This window comes from Pleurodeles waltl, chromosome 4_2 (genome assembly GCF_031143425.1).
Source record: "Pleurodeles waltl isolate 20211129_DDA chromosome 4_2, aPleWal1.hap1.20221129, whole genome shotgun sequence".
NCBI classification, from domain to species: Eukaryota; Metazoa; Chordata; class Amphibia; order Caudata; family Salamandridae; genus Pleurodeles; species Pleurodeles waltl.
In genome coordinates this window covers 769,463,257-769,486,411 of record NC_090443.1, presented here as the reverse complement: position 1 = coordinate 769,486,411, position 23,155 = coordinate 769,463,257, and the positions used below count along the sequence as shown (strand labels likewise).

The following is a 23,155-nucleotide window of genomic DNA, read 5'->3' as shown; positions in this document are numbered from 1 at the left end:
AGCCTAATGAGCGTTTCTTGATGTCTTGTTTTATCATTTGCAGTTTACTTGTGCAGTTGTGACCACTTGACCCAAAATACCAGCCCAACTACAGGAACAGATCTTGTAACTCCAATCTGCCATCTCAAACTGGTATTTCTGATGGATACAACTACCTGTGGATTCCTCACCTAATGAATACCCCCATTGCGCCAGCATTCGACGGAAATCTTCTTCCTAGCTTCTGCACGTCGACGAGGACGTCACATTCGCCCACGCGACGCCGTCTGACGTCATACAGGCAATAAGAAGTCCTCGCCGACGTGCCGACGTCAGTTCCCTTTTTTCCGTGCCATTCGAAACGGTTATCTTCGAGGGAGCTACTGTTGCTGTTCAACAGTTACAGTGTGTTTTTTTTGCTGAGTGTTTTTTCTCTGGGGTTACTATGTCTCAGAGGAAGTCTGGTTTTAAGCCCTGTCGAGAATGTGGGGGCAAAATGTTGGTTACTGACCCACATTCGGACTGTTTGTGGTGTTTGAGCTCCGACCATGATGTGGCCAGGTGTGTTTCATGTCAACACATGAATCCGAAAGCCCTGAAGGAGCGAGAGGCCAAACTTTTTATGGCGAAGTCGAAGAGAAAGGAGAAGAGGCACCATAGAAAATCCTCCTCGCCGAAGTCTCATCGATGTCATCGAGACTCCCGGTGCCGTCGGGAATCACGGAGCCGGTTGAGTAAGGAGATGTCCCGGTCGAGGTCGCCATCGACTCGACGTCGCAAGACTTGGGAGGTCAGTCCCACAGTCACTCCTCATCCTTCGACGCCGTTGCCTTCTCCAGCTTCGCCGACTTCGCCTGGGCAGCTGCCTTCAGTATTTGAGGTGCCACAGCCTCAAGTGTTCTCACCGACGTCGAGGCCGGCGTAGGAGTCGCCTTCTATCCAGGCACCCCAGTATCCGGCTTTCCCGGCCCCTGGAGCCGATAATACCGCATTTTTAAATGCGATGTTTTCCATCTTCCAGCAGATGGCTCCAGGTGGTGCTCCGACTGGGCCTTCGGGTCCGTTGGCTTTCAGTTTGGGTGCTCCTGCGCCGCTGCGACCAGCACCCTTCATGCCCTTTCTCCCCTTGGGGAACGTGGGCTCGGCGCCGGTGTCGGCTCCGGTGGCTCCAGAGGTTTCGGCTCCGGAGGTTTCAGCTTCATCGGCTTCGGCGTTTCGGCCAGTGACACCGGCAGGGCCTTCTGCAACTCCGAGGCAGACTTCTCTTCATCCGACTCCTGGCTCGGCGTCGAAGCTACCTGTGGCGCCTGACCCGACGTCGGACGGATCCGGTGATCGGCGTCGTTCCTCGACATCTGCAGACGCCATGTCGATGCCGAGAATTGAGGAGAAGCTACATTCGAGGAGACGTGCTCTCCGTCTCTTGGAGGAACATGATTATCAGAGGGTCCTGGAGGAAGGAGAAATTGAGGACTCTGGCGAGGGTCTTCATGGACTGGACACAGCTAGTGGCCTTGATACTTCCCCTGAGTGGGACTTGTCATCTCCAGGGGAGTATACTGAGGAGGCGGCCACTTTTCATGCTGTGATAAGGAAGGCAGCTAACTTCCTGGAACTGCCTTTGCCGGTAGCTGAGGCGAAACAAAATCTGTTGACTGAGGTTTTACATCCGGCCTCTACATCAGCAGAACCTCTTGCCATTTAACGAGGCGCTGCTAGAACCTGTATTGGAGGTCTGGAAGAAGCCGGTATCTTCCTCGGCTGTCAATAGGTCTGTGGCCAGGAGGTATCGGGCTGCACTAACTGACCCTGGCTTTCTTTCCAGACACCCTCCGCCTGAAAGCTTGGTGGTCCAGGCTTCCTGTTCTACAAGATCTGCGCCTGGATCTTTTCCATCAGTGCCGGTGGACAGGGACTCCAAAAAGATGGATATGCAGTCAAAGAAAGTGTTCTCGTCATGTAGCATGGTGTTAAAGTCCACCAACGCTACGTGTATTTTGGGGAGGTACATTTATGCTCTGATGGATGAGATAACATCTTCGCATACAGAGGTTCCTCAAGGACTCTAAAATCTCGTGTCAGAAGCTCAAGCTGCTGCAACCCAGGTTATCCAATCTGGGTTGGATACAACTGACTCGGTGGCCAGAGCGATGAGCACGGCTGTGGTTGCGAGAAGACAGGCTTGGCTTCGCAACTCAGGGTTCTCTTCGGATGTGCAGTCGACCCTGTTGGACCTCCCTTTTGATGGGGACAAGCTCTTTGGTGCCAAGGCGGATTCGGCTTTGGAGAGGTTTAAGGAGAGCAGGGCCACGGCCAAGTCATTAGGACTGCAAGCCACTTCTTCTGCCTCCTCCAGATTTTTTAGGAGGTTTCGCGGATTTGGTCGTGGCTCATCCTCCTCTTCCTTTTGGGGGAAATTCCAACAGCCTACCTCCTCTCTCACCTATAGATCATTTAGAGGGAGGGGTAGGGTCCGTACCAGGGGAGCCTCTCAGCAGCATTCTGCCTCTTCCTCGTCCTCTGGAGGGGTGCAGCAGGGGAAGCAGCCTTAGGCTTCCACCAATTCCCACTCACTCCTCTCCTGTAGGGGGAAGGTTACTGTATTTTCTTCACAAGTGGGAGGTCATCACATCAGACGCCTGGGTTACCAGCATTGTGGGAAAAGGCTACACCCTCCCCTTTCGGGAGTTTCCGCCCCCCATCCCGCCCCGCCCATCTTATTGTTCAGCAGATCACCTCCGGTTGTTAGAACAGGAGGTTCAAGTCCTCCTTTTAAAGGGCGCGGTGGAGTTGGTTCCAGAGCAGGAAAAAGGTCAAGGTTGTTATTCCAGGTACTTCCTGATTCCCGAAAAGGATGGTCGGTTGAGACCAATCCTGGACCTGAGGATTTTGAATTGGTTCCTCAAACAGGAAAAGTTCAAGATGCTGACCCTAGCTCAGGTGCTTTTGGCGTAGAACAAGGGAGATTGGATGGTGTCTGTCGACTTGCAGGATGCTTATTTTCATATCCCGATACTCAAGTCGCACAGGAAGTATCTCCGGTTTGTGGTAGGGTCGCAGCACTATCAGTTTGCGGTCCTCCCGTTTGGTCTTACTTCAGCACCTCGAGTCTTCACGAAGGTGATGACGGTGGTTGCGGCAGAGCTCAGAAAGAAGGGGATAGCAGTATTCCCTTACTTGGACGACTGGTTGATCAAAGCCAAGTCCCCGGAGCTTGTGCTGCATCATCTGCAGTCGACAACTCAGTTGTTGTTCGACCTGGGCTTTTCGGTGAACGTGCCCAAATCTCACCTAGAGCCCTCTCAACGCCTCCTGTTCATAGGGGCAGTACTGGATACAATATTGGATCGAGCCTTTCCTCCGCCTCAGCGGATTCAAGACATTCAGGCGTTGGTTCCAATGTTTCAAGGTGGAGCGGTCATTCCAGTCCTCAAGGTCCTTCGTCTGCTCGGTCTGTTTGCCTCCTGCATACTGTTGGTCACGCATGCTCGCTGGCACATGAGGGCTCTTCAGTGGTGCCTCCGAAGGCAGTGGTCTCAACACAAAGGAGATCTCGAAGGTTCTGTCAAGATCTCCAGAGATGCTGCCTCGGATTTGAAGTGGTGGATTGCGGGTGACAATCTTTCCCGGGGAAGGCCGTTCTCGCAAGCTCCACCTGTGGCCACAGTAATAACGGATGCTTCCACTCTAGGGTGGGGAGCTCATCTGGGGGACCTAGAGATCAAAGGTCTTTGGTCTCCAGTAGAACAGATGTTTCATATAAATCTGTTGGAGTTACGGGCTGTACGTCTGGCTCTCAGGGCCTTCTTCCCATCCCTTCGCGGTCAGTCGTTTCAGGTCCTGACGGACAATACTACCGCGATGTGGTATATAAACAAACAGGGAGGAGTGGGGTCGTACCTTCTCTGCAGAGAAGCTCTTCTGCTATGGTCCTGGGCAAAGGACCATCAGATTTGCTTGGTAGCAAATCATCTGGCCGGAGTCTTGAATGTACGTGCGGACAGTCTCAGTCGTCGTTTCTCAACCGACCACGAGTGGCGTCTCCATCCAGATCAGGTCCGTTTAATCTTCCAGATGTGGGGGTTTCCTCGGATATATCTGTTTGCCACCCGGGAGAACTCGCACTGCCTGTTATTCTGCAGCCTCCAGTATCCGGTGCAAGGAGCGTTGGGGGACGCGTTTCAGAGAACCTGGTGCGACCAGTTGCTTTACGCGTTTCCCCCCATACCCTTGATTCCTCGAGTGTTGAGGAAAATTCGCCAAGACCGGGCCCAAGTCATCTTAATAGCTCCGGATTGGCCAAGGAGGGTATGGTACACGGACCTTCTCCAACTCTCACTGTGCCCTCCGCTCCGTCTCCCTCTCAGGGCAGACCTCCTCTCGCAGTCGCAGAGGCAGGTTTTACACCCCCACCTCCAGAGCCTGCACCTTTATGCCTGGAGATTGAACGGGGCGACCTGAGTTCTTTCTCTCTCCCGCCTGATGTAGTGGATGTTATCTTAGCGGCCAGGCGACACTCCACTAAATCTATCTACGCTAATAGGTGGTCTAAGTTTGTGGTATGGTGTGGAGAGAGGCAGATTGATCCCTTACGTGCTCATTTGTCAGATGTTTTATCTTTTGCTTTGTCTTTAGCACAGAGGGGTTGTGCAGTTGCTACTGTTAAAGGTTACTTGTCTGCTTTGTCAGCCTTCATTTGTCTTCCAGACCTGCCTTCGTTATTTAAGTCTCCTATAGTACTTCGATTCTTAAAGGGCCTTATGAATAAATTTCCTCCAAATCCTTTCGTTATGCCTCAATGGGATTTGTCCTTGGTCCTAACTTTCCTTATGGGGTCCCCTTTTGAACCTATGCATTCTTGCCCCTTAAGGTTGTTAGTTCTTAAAACAGTCTTCCTGGTGGCTATAACATCCGCAAGGAGAGTGAGTGAGTTGCAGGCTTTATCGGTAAAACCCCCTTATACAACTTGTTATGGGGATAAGGTGGTGTTGAGGACCAAGGTTGCTTTCCTTCCAAAGGTTGTTTCACCCTTTCATTTGGCCCAGACAATTACTCTGTCCACGTTCTATCCTCCGCCTCATCCTTCAAAGGAAAAAGAGAGACTACAACGCTTGGACCCAAAAAGGGCGTTAAGCTTTTACATAGACAGGACGAAGGATTTCAGGCTGGAGGATCAGCTTTTCATCGGATACGTGGGCAAGAGGAGAGGAAAGGCAGTCCACAAGAGAACACTCTCCAGGTGGGTTGTTCTTTGCATTAAAATGTGTTACTCTTTAGCAAAGAAGGATCCTCCTGATGGTATTCGAGCTCATTCCACCAGAGCTAAGTCGGCCACTTCGGCCTTGGCCAGAGGTGTTCCTCTGGTCGACATCTGCAAGGCCGCAACTTGGTCGTCCCTTCGCACTTTTGCGAAACATTACTGCTTGGACTCTGAGTTCAGAAGGGACGGCCATTTTGCACGGTCAGTGCTGCAGGATTTCTTGGTTTGACCATTCAGGCACCCACCACCGGGCGCAGTACTGCTTTGGGACTCTATTCATTAGGTGAGGAATCCACAGGTAGTTGTATCCATCAGAAGAACGAGTTACTTACCTTCGGTAGCGACTTTTCTGGTGGAAACATTAGCTACCTGTGGATTCCTCACGGTGCCACCCGCCTCCCCGTTGCCTGTTTGGTCTCACCAAGTAATTCTTGAGTGTGCTCCTCTTGGTTTTGAGGACTGGTATAGATTATGTATATATGTGCATGTGTATATATTTATATATATATATATATATATATATATATATATATATATATATATATATATATATATATATATATATATATATTTATTTCTGATGGATACAACTACCTGTGGATTCCTCACCTAATGAATACTCCCATGGCGCCAGCATTCGACGGAAATCTTCTTACTAGTCTCTGCACGTCGACGAGGACGTCACTCTAGCCCACGCGACGCCGTCTGACGTCATACAGGCAATAAGAGGTCCTCGCCGACGTGCCGATGACAGTTCCCTTTTTTCCGTGCATTCGAAACGGTTATCTTCGAGGGAGCTACTGTTACCTTCGTGGTTACAGTGTATTGTCTGCTGCGTAGTCTTCTCTGCGGTAATAATGTCTCAGAGGAAGTCGGGTTTCAAGCCCTGTCGAGAGTGTGGGGGCAAGATGTCAGTTACAGATCCTCACTCCGACTGTCTATGGTGTTTGAGCTCCGACCACGACGTCTCGACTTGCGATTCATGTCAACACATGAATCCGAAGGCCCTCAAAGAGCGTGAGGCCAAGTTATTCATGGCAAAGTCAAAGAAGAAGGAGAAACATCATAAGAAGTCTTCTTCGCCAAGGTCTCACCGGCGTCATCGAGACTCCTGGCGCCGTAGAGACTCACGACGTCATTCCAGCAAGGAGTCTCGTTCGAGGTCACCTTCGGCTCGGCGTCGGAGGACTTGGGAGGTCAGCCCCACGGTCACGCCGCATCCATCGACGCCGTTGCCCTCTCCGGCGTCACCGACTTCGCCTGGTCAGGCGTCGGTGATTGAGGTGGTGCAGCCTCTTGTGTTTTCTCCGGCGTCGCAGACGTCGAGGCCGGCGTCGGGGTCGCCCTCGATCCAGGCACCCCAGTATCCGGCTTTTCCCACTCCTGGAGCCGATAGTACCGCGTTTCTTAATGCGATGTATACCATCTTTCAGCAGATGGCTCCAGGAGCTGCTCCGGCTGGTCCTTCGGGGCCCTTGGCCTTTTCGTTGGGTGATCCTGCGCCTCTTCGGCCGGCACCCTTTATGCCCTTTCTCCCTTTTGGGAATGTGGGCTCGGCGCCGGTGCCGGCGTCGGTGGCCGCTCCAGTGGCTTCGGATGTTTCGGCCCCGGAGGTTGCCCTTCCGTCGAAGTCAGGATTTTGCCCTGTGACTCCGGTTGGTCCATCGGCTCCAAGACCTCGTCCTCCGGCTCCTACCTCGGCGCCGAAGCTGCCTGTGGCGCCGGACGCGGCGTCAGATGCTTCTGGAGATCGGCGCCGTTCTTCGACGTCGGCGGAGGCCATGTCGACTCCGCGTATCGAGGAGAGACTTCATTCGAGGAGGCGTGCTCTCCGTCTTTTAGAAGAGCAGGAGTACCAGCGAGTCTTAGAGGAGGGAGAGATTGAGGACTCTGGAGACGGACTACATGGTCTGGATACAGCCAGTGGGCTGGACACTTCCCCTGAGTGGGACCTTTCATCTCCAGGGGAATATACGGAGGAGGCTGCTTCCTTTCATGCTGTGGTGAGGAAGGCAGCGAGCTTTTTGGACCTGCCTTTGCCGGTGGCAGAGGCGAAGCAGAATTTGCTGACAGAGGTATTGCATCCGGCCTCTGCTGCAGCTGAGCCTCTCTTGCCATTTAATGAGGCTTTGCTGGATCCGGTGTTGGAGGTGTGGAAGAAGCCGGTGTCTTCCTCGGCCGTTCATAGGGCTGTGGCCAGGAGGTATCGAGCTGCACCATCTGACCCTGGCTTTCTCTCTAGACACCCTACGCCGGAGAGCTTGGTGGTGCAAGCCTCCTGTTCCTCAAAGTCAGCGCCTGGTTCCTTCCCGACGGTGCCTGGAGACAGAGACTCCAAGAAACTGGATGCGCAGTCCAAGAAAATATTTTCGTCATGCAGTTTGGCGTTGAAGGCCACCAACGCAACATGCATTCTGGGGAGGTACATCCATGCTCTGATGGATGATATTTCGTCTTCATTTACGGAGCTCCCCCAGGGTCTCTTGGATGTGGTCTCGGACGCCCAGGCTGCCGCGACCGAGATTATCCAGTCTGGGCTGGACACGACTGACTCGGTGGCCAGGGCGATGGGCACGGCTGTGGTGGCAAGAAGACAGGCCTGGCTCCGAAACTCAGGGTTTTCTGCGGATGTGCAGTCGACCCTGCTGGACCTCCCGTTTGATGGGGACAGACTGTTTGGAGCCAAGGCAGATTCGGCCTTGGAACGATTTAAGGAGAGCAGAGCCACAGCCAAATCGTTAGGACTGCAAGCTCCTTCTTCCTCTGCCTCTTCTAGATTTTTCAGGAGGTTTCGGGGATTTGGGCGTGGCTCTTCTTCCTCTTCCTTTCGGGGGAGGTTCCAGCAACCCGCCTCTTCCCTCCCCTATAGGTCATTTAGAGGGAGGGGGAGGGGTGGGGCCCGTACCAGAGGAGCCTCTCAACAGCACTCTGCCTCTTCCTCGTCCTCTGGAGGGGTGCAGCAGGGGAAGCAGCCTTAGGCTTCCACCGTTTCCCACTCACTCCTCTCCTGTAGGGGGAAGATTACAGCATTTTCTCCACAAGTGGAAGTCTATCACAACGGACACTTGGGTTCTCGGCATTGTGGGGAAAGGCTACGCCCTTCCCTTTCGGGAATTCCCGCCCCTCATCCCGCCCCGCCCATCTTATTGTTCAGAAGAACACCTCCTGTTGCTAGAACAGGAGGTTCAAGTCCTCCTTTCAAAGGGCGCGGTAGAGTTGGTCCCAGAGCAGGAAAAGGGTCGAGGTTGTTACTCAAGATACTTCCTGATTCCCAAAAAGGATGGTCAGTTGAGACCAATCCTGGATCTGAGGATCTTGAATTGGTTCCTCAAACAGGAAAAGTTCAAGATGCTGACCCTAGCACAGGTGCTTTTGGCGTTGAACAAGGAAGATTGGATGGTGTCTGTCGACTTGCAGGATGCTTACTTTCATATCCCGATACTCAAGTCGCACAGGAAGTATCTCCGGTTTGTGGTAGGGTGGCAGCACTATCAGTTTGCGGTCCTCCCGTTTGGTCTTACTTCAGCACCTCGAGTCTTCACAAAGGTGATGTCAGTGGTTGCGGCGGAGCTCAGAAGGAAGGGGATAGCAGTATTCCCTTACTTGGACGACTGGTTGATCAAAGCCAAGTCCCCGGAGCTTGTGTCGCATCATCTGCAGTCAACAACCCAGTTGTTGTTCGACCTGGGCTTTTCGGTGAACGTGCCCAAATCTCACCTGGAGCCCTCTCGGCGCCTCCTGTTCATAGGGGCAGTACTGGATACAACATTGGGTCGAGCCTTTCCTCCGCCTCAGCGGATTCAAGATATTCGGGAATTGGTTCCAATGTTTCGAAATGGAGCGGTAGTTCCAGTCCTCAAGGTCCTTCGTCTGCTCGGTCTGTTCGCCTCCTGCATTCTGTTGGTCACGCATGCTCGCTGGCACATGAGGGCTCTTCAGTGGTGCCTCCGAAGGCAGTGGTCTCAACACAAGGGAGATTTAGAAGGTACTGTCAAGATCTCCAGAGATGCTGCTGTGGAATTGAAGTGGTGGATTGCGGGCAACAATCTTTCACAGGGAAAGCCGTTCGCGCAGTCGCCACCAGTGGCCACGGTCATAACGGATGCTTCCACCCTAGGATGGGGAGCTCATCTGGGGGATCTGGAGATCAAAGGGCTTTGGTCTCCAGAGGAACAGGTGTTTCATATCAATCTGTTGGAGTTACGGGCTGTACGTCTGGCTCTCAAGGCCTTCCTCCCATCCCTTCGTGGTCAGTCGGTACAGGTCCTGACGGACAATACTACCACGATGTGGTACATAAACAAACAGGGAGGAGTAGGGTCGTACCTTCTCTGCAGAGAAGCTCTTCGGCTATGGTCCTGGGCAAAGGACCATCAGATTTGCTTGGTGGCAAATCATCTGGCCGGGGTCTTGAATGTACGTGCGGACAGTCTCAGTCGCCAATTCTCGGCAGACCACGAGTGGCGTCTCCATCCAGATCAGGTCTGTCTAATCTTCCAGATATGGGGGTTTCCTCGGATAGATCTGTTTGCCACTCTAGAGAACGCGCATTGCCCGTTATTCTGCAGCCTCCAGTATCCGATGCAGGGAGCGTTGGGGGACGCGTTTCAGATAACCTGGTGCGACCAGTTGCTTTACGCGTTTCCCCCCATACCCTTGATTCCTCGAGTGTTGAGGAAAATTCGCCAAGACCGGGCCCAAGTCATCTTAATAGCTCCGGATTGGCCAAGGAGGGTATGGTACTCCGACCTTCTCCAACTCTCACTGTGCCCTCCGCTCCGTCTCCCTCTCAGGGCAGACCTCCTCTCGCAGTCGCAGGGGCAGGTTTTACACCCCAACCTCCAGAGTCTGCACCTACATGCTTGGAGATTGAACGGGGCAACCTGAGTTCCTTCTCTCTCCCGCCTGATGTAGTGGATGTTATCTTAGCGGCCAGGCGACACTCCACTAAATCTATCTACGCTAATAGGTGGTCTAAATTTGTTATGTGGTGTGGAGAGAGACAGATTGATCCCTTACATGCTCATCTGTCACATGTTTTGTCTTTTGCACTGTCTCTAGCGCAGAAAGGTTGTGCAGTGGCTACCATTAAGGGTTATTTGTCGGCCTTGTCAGCCTTCATTTGTCTTCCAGACCAACCATCGTTATTTAAATCCCCTATTGTTCTCAGATTCTTGTAAGGTCTTCTGAATCAATATCCTCCAAAACCATTTGTTATGCCTCAATGGGATTTGTCCTTGGTCCTGACTTTCCTTATGGGGTTCCCTTTTGAGCCTATGCATTCTTGCCCCTTAAGGTATTTGGTTATTAAAACAGTATTCCTGGTAGCTATAACATCTGCAAGGAGAGTGAGTGAGTTGCAGGCCTTATCGGTTAAACCCCCTTATATAACGTTTTATGGGGATAAGGTGGTGTTGAGGACCAAGGCTGCTTTCCTTCCGAAGGTTGTTTCACCCTTCCATTTGGCTCAGACAATCACTTTGTCCACGTTTTATCCTCCGCCTCATCCTTCAAAGGAGGAAGAAAGACTACATCGCCTGGACCCAAAAAGGGCGTTGAGCTTCTATATCGACAGAATGAAGGATATCAGGCTGGAGGATCAGCTGTTTGTCGGATACGTGGGCAAGAGGAGAGGAAAGGCAGTCCACAAGAGAACACTCTCCAGGTGGGTTGTTCTTTGCATTAAAATCTGTTACTCTTTGGCAAAGAAGGATCCGCCTGAGGGCATTAGAGCTCACTCCACCAGAGCTAAGTCGGCCTCTTCGGCCTTGGCCAGGGGTGTTCCTGTGGTCGACATCTGCAAGGCCGCATCTTGGTCGTCCCTTCACACTTTTGTGAAACATTACTGTTTGGACTCTGAGGTCAGAAGGGACGGTCATTTTGCACGGTCAGTGCTGCAGGATTTCTTGGTTTGACCATTTAGGCACCCACCGCCGGGCGTGGTACTGCTTTGGGACTCTATTCATTAGGTGAGGAATCCACAGGTAGTTGTATCCATCAGAAGAACGAGTTACTTACCTTCGGTAACGATTTTTCTGGTGGATACATTAGCTACCTGTGGATTCCTCACGGTCCCACCCGCCTCCCCGTTGCCTTTTTGGTCTCTCCAAGCAATCCTTGAGTGTGCTCCTTTTGGTCTTCAAAGTTGCAATACATTTTGCATATATGATATTTGTATATATGTGTATATTTATATATAAATCTATATATATTGTGTATATACATGATTCGTATGTATAAATATATTTATTTGTTTAAAAAAAAAAAAAAAAAAATTTGGTTATATTAAATCTACAGCTATTTTATTGCAATGTTGTGTGATTTACAATATTAAGAGATGTTGCTTTGCTCTTTCATTACATTGGGTTATTATTATTCTCATGCACGTAAAAAATGTTGGTACTGTCATCGGCACGTCGGCGAGGACCTCTTATTGCCTGTATGACGTCAGACGGCGTCGCGTGGGCTAGAGTGACGTCCTCGTCGACGTGCAGAGACTAGTAAGAAGATTTCCGTCGAATGCTGGCGCCATGGGAGTATTCATTAGGTGAGGAATCCACAGGTAGCTAATGTATCCACCAGAAAAATCGTTACCGAAGGTAAGTAACTCGTTCGTTTAGTGTATATATTTATTTATTTTTGGGGAAAAAAAATATATATTAAATTAGTAGTCCATCTTCTCGCAATGATGTGTTGTTTACAATGTCATGAAATATTGCTTTTGTCTTTCATCTCATTGGATTATTGTTCTCAGGCATGTAAAAAATGTTGGTACTGATGTCGGCGAGGACTTCTTATTGCCTGTATGACGTCAGACGGCGTCGCGTAGGCGAATGTGACGTCCTCGTCGACGTGCAGAAGCTAGGAAGAAGATTTCCGTCGAATGCTGGCGCAATGGGGGTATTCATTAGGTGAGGAATCCACAGGTAGCTAATGTATCCACCAGAAAAGTCGCTACTGAAGGTAAGTAACTCGTTCATTGGGCAGCTTCCTGGTACTGTGTTGTCTATTTTATGTAAAACAGTGAGACGAGATAGGTTCTGTCAAGATATTTAACTTGCATGCAGCAAAATGAAACAAGGCTGAACGCTTATTTTTTATGTAACTTCTCCCTACCCAATTCATGTCAGACAGCTGTTTTCCAACGTGCATTGCATTTTGAGTTAACTATGAGTTTTCACCTCGGATCCGCAGAGCTCTGTAAAAAGGTGAACTGATCTCCCTCACTGAGCTTGAACATGGAAGCTCTTCAAGCGTATCGGATTGTGGAGGTCTACACGGGAATCCCCGATGGCATAGCTAAAAAAAAAAGTACTGTTTGTGAGCACCAGTCTGCAGTCAGCTTTATTTGTAAGATACCAGCCTTAACACCGCACCATCACTACAATGGCATGACATACCGAAAAATGGAAAAGAGAGACCATGATCTTGGTGATGCTTCCAGATGTGTACGAAAAGTGTGGTGCTCATGTGAACAGTAAAAAGCAATTACATGCTGGTTTTTAAAAGCAGTGAGGATCCATTGGAACCGGGGCCAACAGTGGAAGGAAAGTAAACATACTGCTGTTTGGTGGATAAGATCAGAGAAAACTGTTAAAGCGCCGACAGGATGATACATATTGCAACCCAGGGGCATGAGATTTAAATATTAGGATGCCTGATGTGGAACCATGAAGAGGTGACACAGTAACTTGATCGGTGAGACGGACGGTACACTGAGAGGTGAGGAAGAGAGGTGGGGCGCAAATGCGGATTTGACGACACAAGAACTTCAACCCTCTTGATGAAATTCTTAACACAGTTAAACTGACCATTGATGTGCCTCGGAGTACAGCACCCCCTCCTACCGAGTGATCAGATGGGAAGTGAAATGTAGAACATTCTACGTTGCACTCCATTACCTATACAGTGATCCGAGAATGAAAGCAGATACACTTACCTTCTTCAGACACATTGAGAGCTCTGTAAGACACAATTTAAATGAACAAAATGTGGGTAGACTAAAGCACATTTGCTTAATTTGATGGAATGAACTAAAAGTCTTGCAGAGTCACGGAATTACAAGAAATAATCCTTTATTTAGAATTTACAGCCAATGAATGGGTGCAGGACCTGTATTAGCCGCGTTAGTATTATTGGAGTGCCAGAATGGTCGAAGGACCGAATGTTTAACTATTTTTCCAATGGTGATTTCAGGCCACTCTCATTTCATATGGTAGCAGCAAATTCTTCTCAGCAGAAAGAGCTAATAGGGCCGCTATATCATCCCCACTTCAAGCACTCCTTCATAGCCAATAATTGCAAGCTTATGATGACTCACAAAGATCATGACATTATTCTGCACTAAATGAGGAGAAACGATTTTTTTAAACTCCCAAACTTCTGATATTTCCAGATTTCACAGAGGAAGTCCAATCTAAAAGTGCAATGTAAATCATTCCTCAAAGTAAAGAAAAATACTTGGAGGGCTGAACTTCCTTTATGTTATCTTTACAGGCAAAAACACCAGTAGTAAAAAATGACAACATTTCTTTCCAGTGTGGCATTGACATATTCAGATCGTATCGACCACAACAGCTTTTATACATCAGCATATTCTAATAGAACAAGTGAAAAGCTATATCAATTTTGGAAGGCATAAAGGAAAAGTTCAGTCATAAAACAGAAAACAAGCCCCCTTTTCGTTATTAGGAACACATGTCAGATATAGTAACATCCCTAAATGTAAAAAGATAGGCGAAGAGTACTAACTGGGAAACGCTAACAAGTTATTGGCAGATAACGGAGCCATGTTAAAAGGCGCAACACAGGACATGTTGAAACAGCCGGTTTAATTTAATGTATGGTTTTTAAACTAAGTGTTGCTAATGAACAAAGCTTACCAACAATAAATACAACTCTAAAATAAAGGGGAATTCAAATGCAGTGCTTTCCCACGGAGGTGTCAGCAGTATGGAACTAGCTGAATGACATGAGACTAAAATAAAACTGACCCGTCTGGTTGCACCAGGATATCGAGATCTCAACCACAGCTAAGACTTAATAAAAGTCATACAACACCAAATCAACCCTTCTTGGAACAAATTCTTGAAAATTGGTCAGCTGCTGGGAGTGTTCCCAGTACTGACTTGACTCCTGAGGGTTCATTAGGGCAGGTCTCCCAGTAGTGGTTCATTCACTAACTGCATAAAGAAACTCTAAACCAAGCAGTGCGTCATCCATTACCTTGCAACCTACCTGATGGGCCAGTACGGCCACTGCTGACATCTGGCATATTCTACAGAGGATCTGTTGCTGCAGAAAACCTGCCCTGGGACCAGAGGCTGCATCTGCTGACATCATCCAGCCTGCCAAACTAGTCCTCTAATAGGCCCAATTGAGGAACGAGACCTCTGCCATTGTCAAGCAACATCAAGAAATACAGAATACTGATGGTTTGACCTTGGTGAACATAGCAGCCAACCCACTTCTTGGCTGACCATGTAGTACAAGGCCTGAGCTCACAAGACTCTGTTGGAGATGCACAAAGGTAATCCCGCAACTGGAAGTGTGGACTCTTTTGAGCCTCTGAACTGCACAGACTGACTTTGCTGAAAAAGTGACTGTTTAATGAACTTTCACTGGTTCCCAACCCAAAATTAGGGAAGTCACCGTGACATTGGGGGACACTAAGGAGTTGGTAGGAGAACACAATAGAGGGTGCAATAGTTAATTAAGGGTCTGTGGGTAGGTCATTAACCTTGTAGCTGCACCCTTTCTAATTGTGTAATGTTCTGTTTTTCTGCGATATCAAAGTTTTTTTCCCTAAAGGATAAGTACTGGGTTGGAAAGTGAATTATTGTTTGTCTCAGTTCTGGGTCTCTGTCCTTGACACTACCTGCATGTGAAGACTTTGTCTGCCTGCCTGTGCTACCCTGAGAGTCAAGTGCTTAAAATGTGTATTTGGACGCCTGAGGCATACTACTGTAGCCATCGTGGCCCATAGCCACACTCTGCCCTGAGGCCTCCCAAATGCTGTATGACTGTTTGAGTCAGTGTTCTAGGAGTTATTCCCCTGAGTTGGGCTTTATACAAATGGTGTGGAGTTGCCCTGGATTGTGGGCCTATTGGGATAATGTTCCCACAAGAATTGATGAGGCAACAGGTGGATCCTTGGCATGTTGCCTGCTGGGATTATTAACACACACTAGTACTGTAAAACATAAATGAAAGTTCATACATCGAGATCTGAAACCTGCTAAATGCAGAATAGCCACTGGCTGAATAGTTTTGCATGCTCTGTCACCAACTATGCGGTATTCAGACATATTTAAATGAGTATTGACCATAAGAGCTTTTTCTACATTATCAAACTATAGTAGGACAAGTGCAAAGCTATATACATTTTGGAACAGATAAAGGAAAAGTTCAGTCACAAAAAAGTAGATACGGCCTCTTGTTGGTCACTAAATTCGTTAATATGACCACACATTAGATATATTTACATCCCTAGAGGAGAAAAGATAGATGAGTTTACTAACTGGGAAACACTGAGAAGTTGGGTCTTAAGAAAATTTGATTGGCAGTTGATGGGGCCTCGTTCTAAGACACAACACAGGAAGTGTTAAAGCAGCCGGTCTGATTTAATCTATGTTAATAAAGTAAATATTATCAACTAATACAATGTACATATTAACAAATACTACTGTAAAATAAAGAATAATTAAATATAGTGGCTGACGGGTCATATGAAGTATACACCGCAGAATGACTGTTTAACTGTGGAAAAGCTCACTGCATTAATTAGTATTGTGCTAAAATGTCTGATATTCGTATTGTATCCTGACCTCCCAAGTCTGTCTCCTTAAGAAATATAATATTGTTGGAATGTACAGGGAAAAAATAAAAGTAGAGAAAATTCTGTCTGTTCAAAATAAGTGTCGACTCACTGAAAGCCCTCTACCAGTCTGCTGTATCCACGAGAAATGTCTGCAATGCCAGATAATAGCACTCAACATCAGCCATGCACTGCTCCCTCGCTTCATCTCTGAACCGATGCATCCCCCTCAGCTGTGTGATACATCAGTGTTTTGGACCCACAGAACGCTCAAAAACCTAGGATTTATTGTATTGTGGTTCAGCGGGCCCAACTGGGTCCTGTACCGGCCTGTAGTCCATTGCAGTCGACCGGAGCTTTTGACTTTGTCCGGGTGCGCCACAACCAGATATCCCTGCTTGGTCCTTCTTGCTTTTAAAAACAATTTTACAGTTTATTCTTTAAAATTTCATAACTTAAGTTCTACGTATTGGATTTTTATTGTTTAGGTCTTGTTTTATTTATTAAAATCTGAATTATTTTTCTAACAAGGTGTGGAATCTATTTATGTGAAGTGTTGCACAAATACTTTATACATTGCCTCGGAGTTTAGTCTGACTGCAGACTACCAGAGGATGAGCACAGATTAATATGAGATTTGCCTTACAAGGATTGTGGTTGGTGCTTGACTAGGGCTCATACTACAGTCAACGAACAACCCAATATCTAACAGTGCACCTCCTTACTTGCCTCCAGGTGCAAATAGACCCTTTGGCAGTGGAGAAACAGAAGCTGGCCCCACCTCAAGATGTAGTGGTCTTTTGAGGAGAAACTGGATAACTTTGGTGCCGAAAAAGATGAGACACCTTCTCCAGGTGTCCCCCAGCTGAGCCCGAAGTTTATTGGCTCTAAGTCATCAGAGCCCAAACAGAGGGAGGAAGAGGACAAAAACGATTAGTCCACTTCCTTTAGCATGGGAACGTACATCAGGATAAAGTAGAGTGTCGCGAGTACTGCCTACACAAACTTACAAGCTGCATAAAAGGCCTCATACTGAGGTGGAGCACTGCCCACGAGGGGGTGAGACATCTAGCCCTGTGAATGAGCCATCTCCACCTCAAGGTGCGCCACACACTCTGGCTCCTGTAGACATCGAGGCAAGGTGTTTGAGCTGATATGGGATCCAGCCAAGATGTTCAACCCAGCCCCCAACGACCTTCAAACCTGCAGACACACCTTGGCAAAGAAGCACCTAAACAGACTTTGAAGCTGAAGACCTTGTCAGTGCCTCATCTACGCTCGGCACTGAAAACTGCATAGGCTCCGAGATGAGCCTCCATTGCCAGGTCGAAGACTCCAACAGAATCAGCCTTGGGAAGCCTCAACACAAGCTTGACGATAATCAAAAGACCGTCACTATCCACTCCCGGACGGGGAAGAATTTTTACCGGCCATGGTGAAGAGCGCAGACGAAACACAGACTTGCCTTTTGAAGACACCCCAGATCCCTCTTTGGGGCAAGTGGCTCCTGCGCCTAAGAAAGCGATCATCGACAAGGCCACCAGCCCTTCATTGAAATCTCCTTCATCCACAACCTCTACTTCCTGTGTTCCCTTCGTGGGTCACCACAGTCCTGTTCAGACACAGGGAGCCCTAGTCCCTGCTCCTCTATAGAGGACCTAAAGCAAGCCCCACTACCCACAATCCACTTATGATACCTGGGAAGAGTTTGATGTAGAACCTCCTAGTTAACTCTGACCTTGTGCATGTTCCTGTCAAGACCTAGCACCACAACCCCTGCCTCCCAAGATGACACCATTAGGTGCCATGGGGTATCATCCAGCGTCCAGCTACCTACCCCAAAGTAGACATCAACACCACTTCGGAGGATGGCCACTTCCTGGTAGAGATACTCTAGGACAAATCATTCACTCCAGTTCCTTCCTATGCCCAAGGGCATGCTAAAAGCTGTCCCAGAGGCATTCACGGAGCCAGTAGAGGCCTGGGTTGTCCCATCCAGGATAGATACTTAACTATAAGCCTTCTCCCTCTGACACAATGTTCATCAGAGGTGTGTCCACCTGCAAACAAGCAACAGTACAAGCCATGGGAGATTCCCCCCTGATAAGGATAACGGCTGGATGAACGATGTATGCAAGGGGGTCACAGTAGATGCTGCAATCCACTGGTGCATCGCAAATTCTGCCGGCCTCCTGTCCTGCTAGAACAGCACAGTCCGAGATGGAGGATTTGCTCTAGTACTTCCCCCTCCTGAGCATAAGAGGAAGAGATAGTGGAAGAGGGGAGGCTCAATTCTTATGCCACTATCTGTTGTGCCCTGGGTGCAGCCAACATCTCAGCAAAAGGGGTGATACCTCATCTTTTTACAATGCCACTAATTACTGCACATCTCTGGCTTCATGCCAGAAGTCAAGCATTATCTCATCAATTTACCATTCAAACAACTCCTGTCTGGGTAAGACTTCAGGGGTTTCCTGCCTGCTGGGAAGGGATCATTTTTGATCAGTGGGTTCTTTCCATCAAGCCTGGCTCCTGCCTCAATCACCTCAAACCTACCAGACATCCTACTGCACAAATACACCATCATCCTGGAACACCAGTGCCTTCCTCAAGAGGAGGTCAAGGCACTGATCCTCAGGGGCGCCATAGAGCCAATACCACTGCATCATGCCAATAGGGTGTACTCTCTAATCCCGAAAAGGGATGGGTTCCTAATTCCCATAGGCCCCTCCACAAATATATCCTCACAGCGCTTCCACATGACTACTCTGTCAGGGTGTCATCCTGCTGCTGCAACAAGGCAACTTCGTGACCTCTCTGGATTTGAAGGACACTTGCTTTGACGTACCTATCTATCCTGCTCACCGCCGGTATCTCCACTTTGTGTTAAGTGGCCAGCATTATCAGTTCATAGTGTTCCCGTTTGGTGTCAGCACAGCCCTAAGAGTTCACCAAATGCCTAGCTTTGGTAGCTGCCTATCTTTGAAGGAGAGATGTGTTCCCCTATCCCGACTATTGGCTGATCAAGAGCGCAGGCAAAAAGCAATTTCTGGCACACACCCAGGCCACTGTTTTCCCTCCTTCACTGGTTGAGATTTACCATGAATGCTGCCACCAAATTCCATCGCCAACCCCTGCTTCTAGATTCAGCCCTTTTTAAGGGCCATTCACTGCTCAGTCACTGGCAAAGCCTACACCAGCTAACTTGGAGTACAGCTATTGCATCTTTTTTCCTATTATTGGTAAAGGGTTTCCTAATATTGGGTCAGACTTCAATACTTTATAGTGCCTATGTTGATGGATCTTCCTGCTAGACGTGATGTTTCTGTATGTTGTTACAGATCTAACATTACTGTCCTCCCCTTTCTGGTCTCCTTTTCTCCTCTTGCCACCTTCAAGTAGTACATTTTCTCTAGATTGATTTGCTACTCTAGATATTGGAGAGTTCAGATATTCTTCTGGATATCTTCTTTTCTTAAACCCCTTTTACCATAATGTTACTGTAAAAACAAATCATCCGCAAATGTTGTCCAGATTACAACATCCTCTATTCATTGTGCAAATTCTTTCCCATGTAGTACCTGCTTGCCCTACTAGCCAATATGCAATTTTGCATAGCTAGGGGTAAAGCAGGTACGCATGGCTGTCCCTTGTGTTTTTTTTGTTGTTGTTGTTGTTTTCTTTAGGAAATATTGTTTCATCAAAGGTGAAAATAGGGTCAAACACCATTTCATCATTTTTACCATAATTTTCATTGGTGCTATAACCTGCCAGGTCTTGATGGTATAAAATGTTTCCATGCCCTCAGTCCATTATCATGTCTAATGCTTGGGTATAGAAATGACACTCTTGTATCATCTATATTTAGCAAGATCTGGGCTGCCTTTTTCCTCAATTAAGGTCGACCTTACAGCAATTTCTACATATCAAATGTCTCCTTCCCAAACCTCTTTCTTTAGGATATCAGTTTGAAAGATTTCTTAGAGGGTATAAGAACGTGTGTTTCTCCCCCACCCCCCCATTAAATATCAGTCTTCACCTTCAGAACTTAACATTGCCCTTTCTAAACTCAAAGTTTTGCCATTTGAATCTATCCATAAGGTATCAGTGCAGCATCTGACTAGGCAGACTGCTTCTCTATTACCTATAATGTTAGCTTACAGGGCAGCAAAATTCAGGCCTTATGAAGTCAGGAACTATATACTGTAATCCATAAGAAGAGTGGCGATGAAAAGTCACATGTGTTTTCTACTTATAGGTGGTTTTGGATTTCCATGTCAATTAGACTATTTCTTTCCTAACCCCCGTTCCAAATTTATCACCAGAGGAAAGAGCCCTTAATACTTACAAATGAAATGCTGAAATTCTGTTTGGACACAAACGAAGAGGCTAGGCAATCCGAACATTAATTGGTGAATTATGGCCTTATTAGGTAATGTGAACATTTATTTGTAAAACATGGTCCTATTAGAACAGGTTTAGCCACCATGAAGCAATCCATATTCAGGTGGGTCTTTTTGTTTACCTTGTTGTGCTACCAGACGGCAAACAAATAGGCCTAAAGGCCAGTTTCAAGGGGTAAAACTGCCACAGACCTATTTATGAAGTCACTTAGATGTCAGCTCATAAATTTACAAGACATTGTTGTCTCAATTTGCCCTGCAGGGCAGGTGCTTAGGTAGGACAGACTTCCTTGTGGAATCTGTTTGACTACTAAAATTTATTTTATTCAGTGATTGACTATTGATGAGGATTCCGCTACAGGCAAATGCAGGTTTCAAGTTTGCATACCCATAATCCTTGTTCTCCTCCAGGACAATCCCTATGAGTCAATAGCAACTCTCCGACCTCCCGAGAAGAGTGGAAGTAAAATTTGCCTTATGCCAAGGATGCTCTTTTCTCTGCAAAAATAAACTCACATGGGACACAGAAGGAAGGGTGAGGCAGTGTCAGTTTTTGCTCTCATGTCTGTGGCAGCCTGTCTCCTAACAATACTCTTCATTTAGTTGCTTTTCCTTTAAAAAAAAAAGAATTGTGAAAGATGTTTCCAGTCAAGTTTTGGTAATGTAGTTGTTGGTTTAAAATATAAACTGGCAAGTTAATTAAGTTTGACAATTTTTAGCCTGCTGCCAGGGGGCAGAGTATTTTTCTATTTGAGTGCATTTTTGTAATGAAAAGCTTTCCGCATATGTATATATTTCTATATATTATTTGTAAAGTGCTTTGAGATAACACACCGTGGTGGGACAGTTCAGTGCTTTTCACTTTCATGCGGATTCCCCTAGAAGAGGACACAAATTACAGATGAATACTTCTATAGCATGTGTGCCTTTAGATACACGTGCTCCGCTGCCTCCTGCCTCCTAGTAATAGGATTTGATGTTTGCAAGTTGTTTTTCTTCAAAGAAATCTTTTGAGTCCTGAGGTATGATGTGATGCCACCTGTATTCGGTACTGCGCGTGGTCACTGGCTCCATTGTTGAAGTGTATTTCTCTGCCATTGGGGGAGTAGAGAACATGATGGCGTGGATGCCCTTTAGGAAATTTCCGCAGTGTTGCTACAAGTCTTTCTTGGTTAACCCCCATAAGGTCTGTAATCTCTTACCCAGACCACAACACTGCTGAGTGCGCCTTGAGCTTAGACTTTTGGTGGTTCCAGACTCTTAGTTTCCAGAGAGGGACAGCAATATTCAGCAGAGAAGCCACACTGTACATCTTCGTTAACCAGGGCATCGTGGCCGAAGAGGAACTAGAGTCACCCGGCATCCCTGCCCACCATCCTGGCCCAGGTTACGTCAACTTCGGCTCCTCTGAACCAGGAGATGAAGATGATTGTTAGAAATGGGGGTCTCTAGTTTGTCCAAATAGGGACCACAATCCTAGTCCGGATAAGTCACACACAGTCCAAATTATCCTGTGCCCACCCTCTGGTAGTTTGGCACTGAGCAGTCAGGCTTAACTTAGAAAGCAATGTGTAAAATATTTGTGCAAAAAATCATACAGTAACACAGTGAAAACACCACAAAAGTACACCACACAGGTTTAGAAAAATATAAGATATTTATCTGGTTAAATTAAGGTCAAAACGATAAAGATTGAATAAGCACAAGTTGAGATGTCACACTTGCAAGATAAAAAATATCTTAAATCTTAGGACTCAAGAGTTGTCTCTTGTTTGCACAAAGCACGCACGCAGACCACAGAGGAGGAGATATGTGGAAAAATAGGGTGTGCGTCAGAACGTCTGGCACAGCACGACGATGTGATGTTTCCACGCTGCAAGGGGCTTTGCGTCTATTTCCAGCGTGCAGTCTTAGTTCCTCACTGCAATGCGGGGATCTTTTTGACCCCCAGGGACGATGCTTGGAAATCCTGGGCGTGCAGGATGAAGTCACAGGCGTTGCGCCAATCTGTTATAGTGATGCGTCAAATTTTCTGCTGCATGGAACGTGCTATGACGATTCATCACTCGGGAAGTGGGGCTACGTCGTTCTGGTTCGGCTGTGCTTCGATGCGGTAGAGCTGTGCTTCAAATGTCCCGTCACAAGGCAAGCACTGCGTCTATTCTTCACTTGGGAAATCCGGCTGCGTTGTTTTGGTTCGGATCTGCGGCGATTTCTCGGTTGCACCACCTCAGCCATTTCCGGCAGGCTGTGCGACGTTTTTTGGCGCACAAGGAGTTCATTGAAGAGATGAAGTCTTTTTGGCCCTGAGACTTCAGAAAACAGGAGGCAAGCTCAATCCAAGCCCTTGGAGAGCACTTCTCAGCAAAGTCAGAGGGCAGCAGGGCAGCAGTCCTTCTCAGCAAAGCAGTCCAGTTGAGTCCTTTGGGCAAGCAGGCAGTTCCTCTTGACAGGTTGCATATTCAGGTCGAGAAGTGTCTGATTTGGTGGGGTCAGAGTCCCAGTTTATATACCTAAAATGCCTTTGGAGTGAGGGAGACTTCAAAGAGTGGTTCTGAAGTGCACAAGGTCCCCTTTCACTACAGGTCTGTCTGCCAGTGTCCCAGTAGGGGGTGTGGCAGTCCATTTTGTGAGAACAGGCCGCTAGCCTTTGAAATGTAAGTGTCAGGCCCTCCACCCTCCCAGCCCAGGAAGACC

General features: G+C 47.8%; 1 protein-coding gene across 2 annotated transcripts in view; it reads left to right on the top strand.

Annotated features, from left to right (window-relative positions):
- The window catches only part of RABGGTB (Rab geranylgeranyltransferase subunit beta), a 194,491-nt gene that overhangs the window by 148,344 nt on the left and 22,992 nt on the right, over positions 1 to 23,155 (top strand). The window lies entirely within an intron of this gene.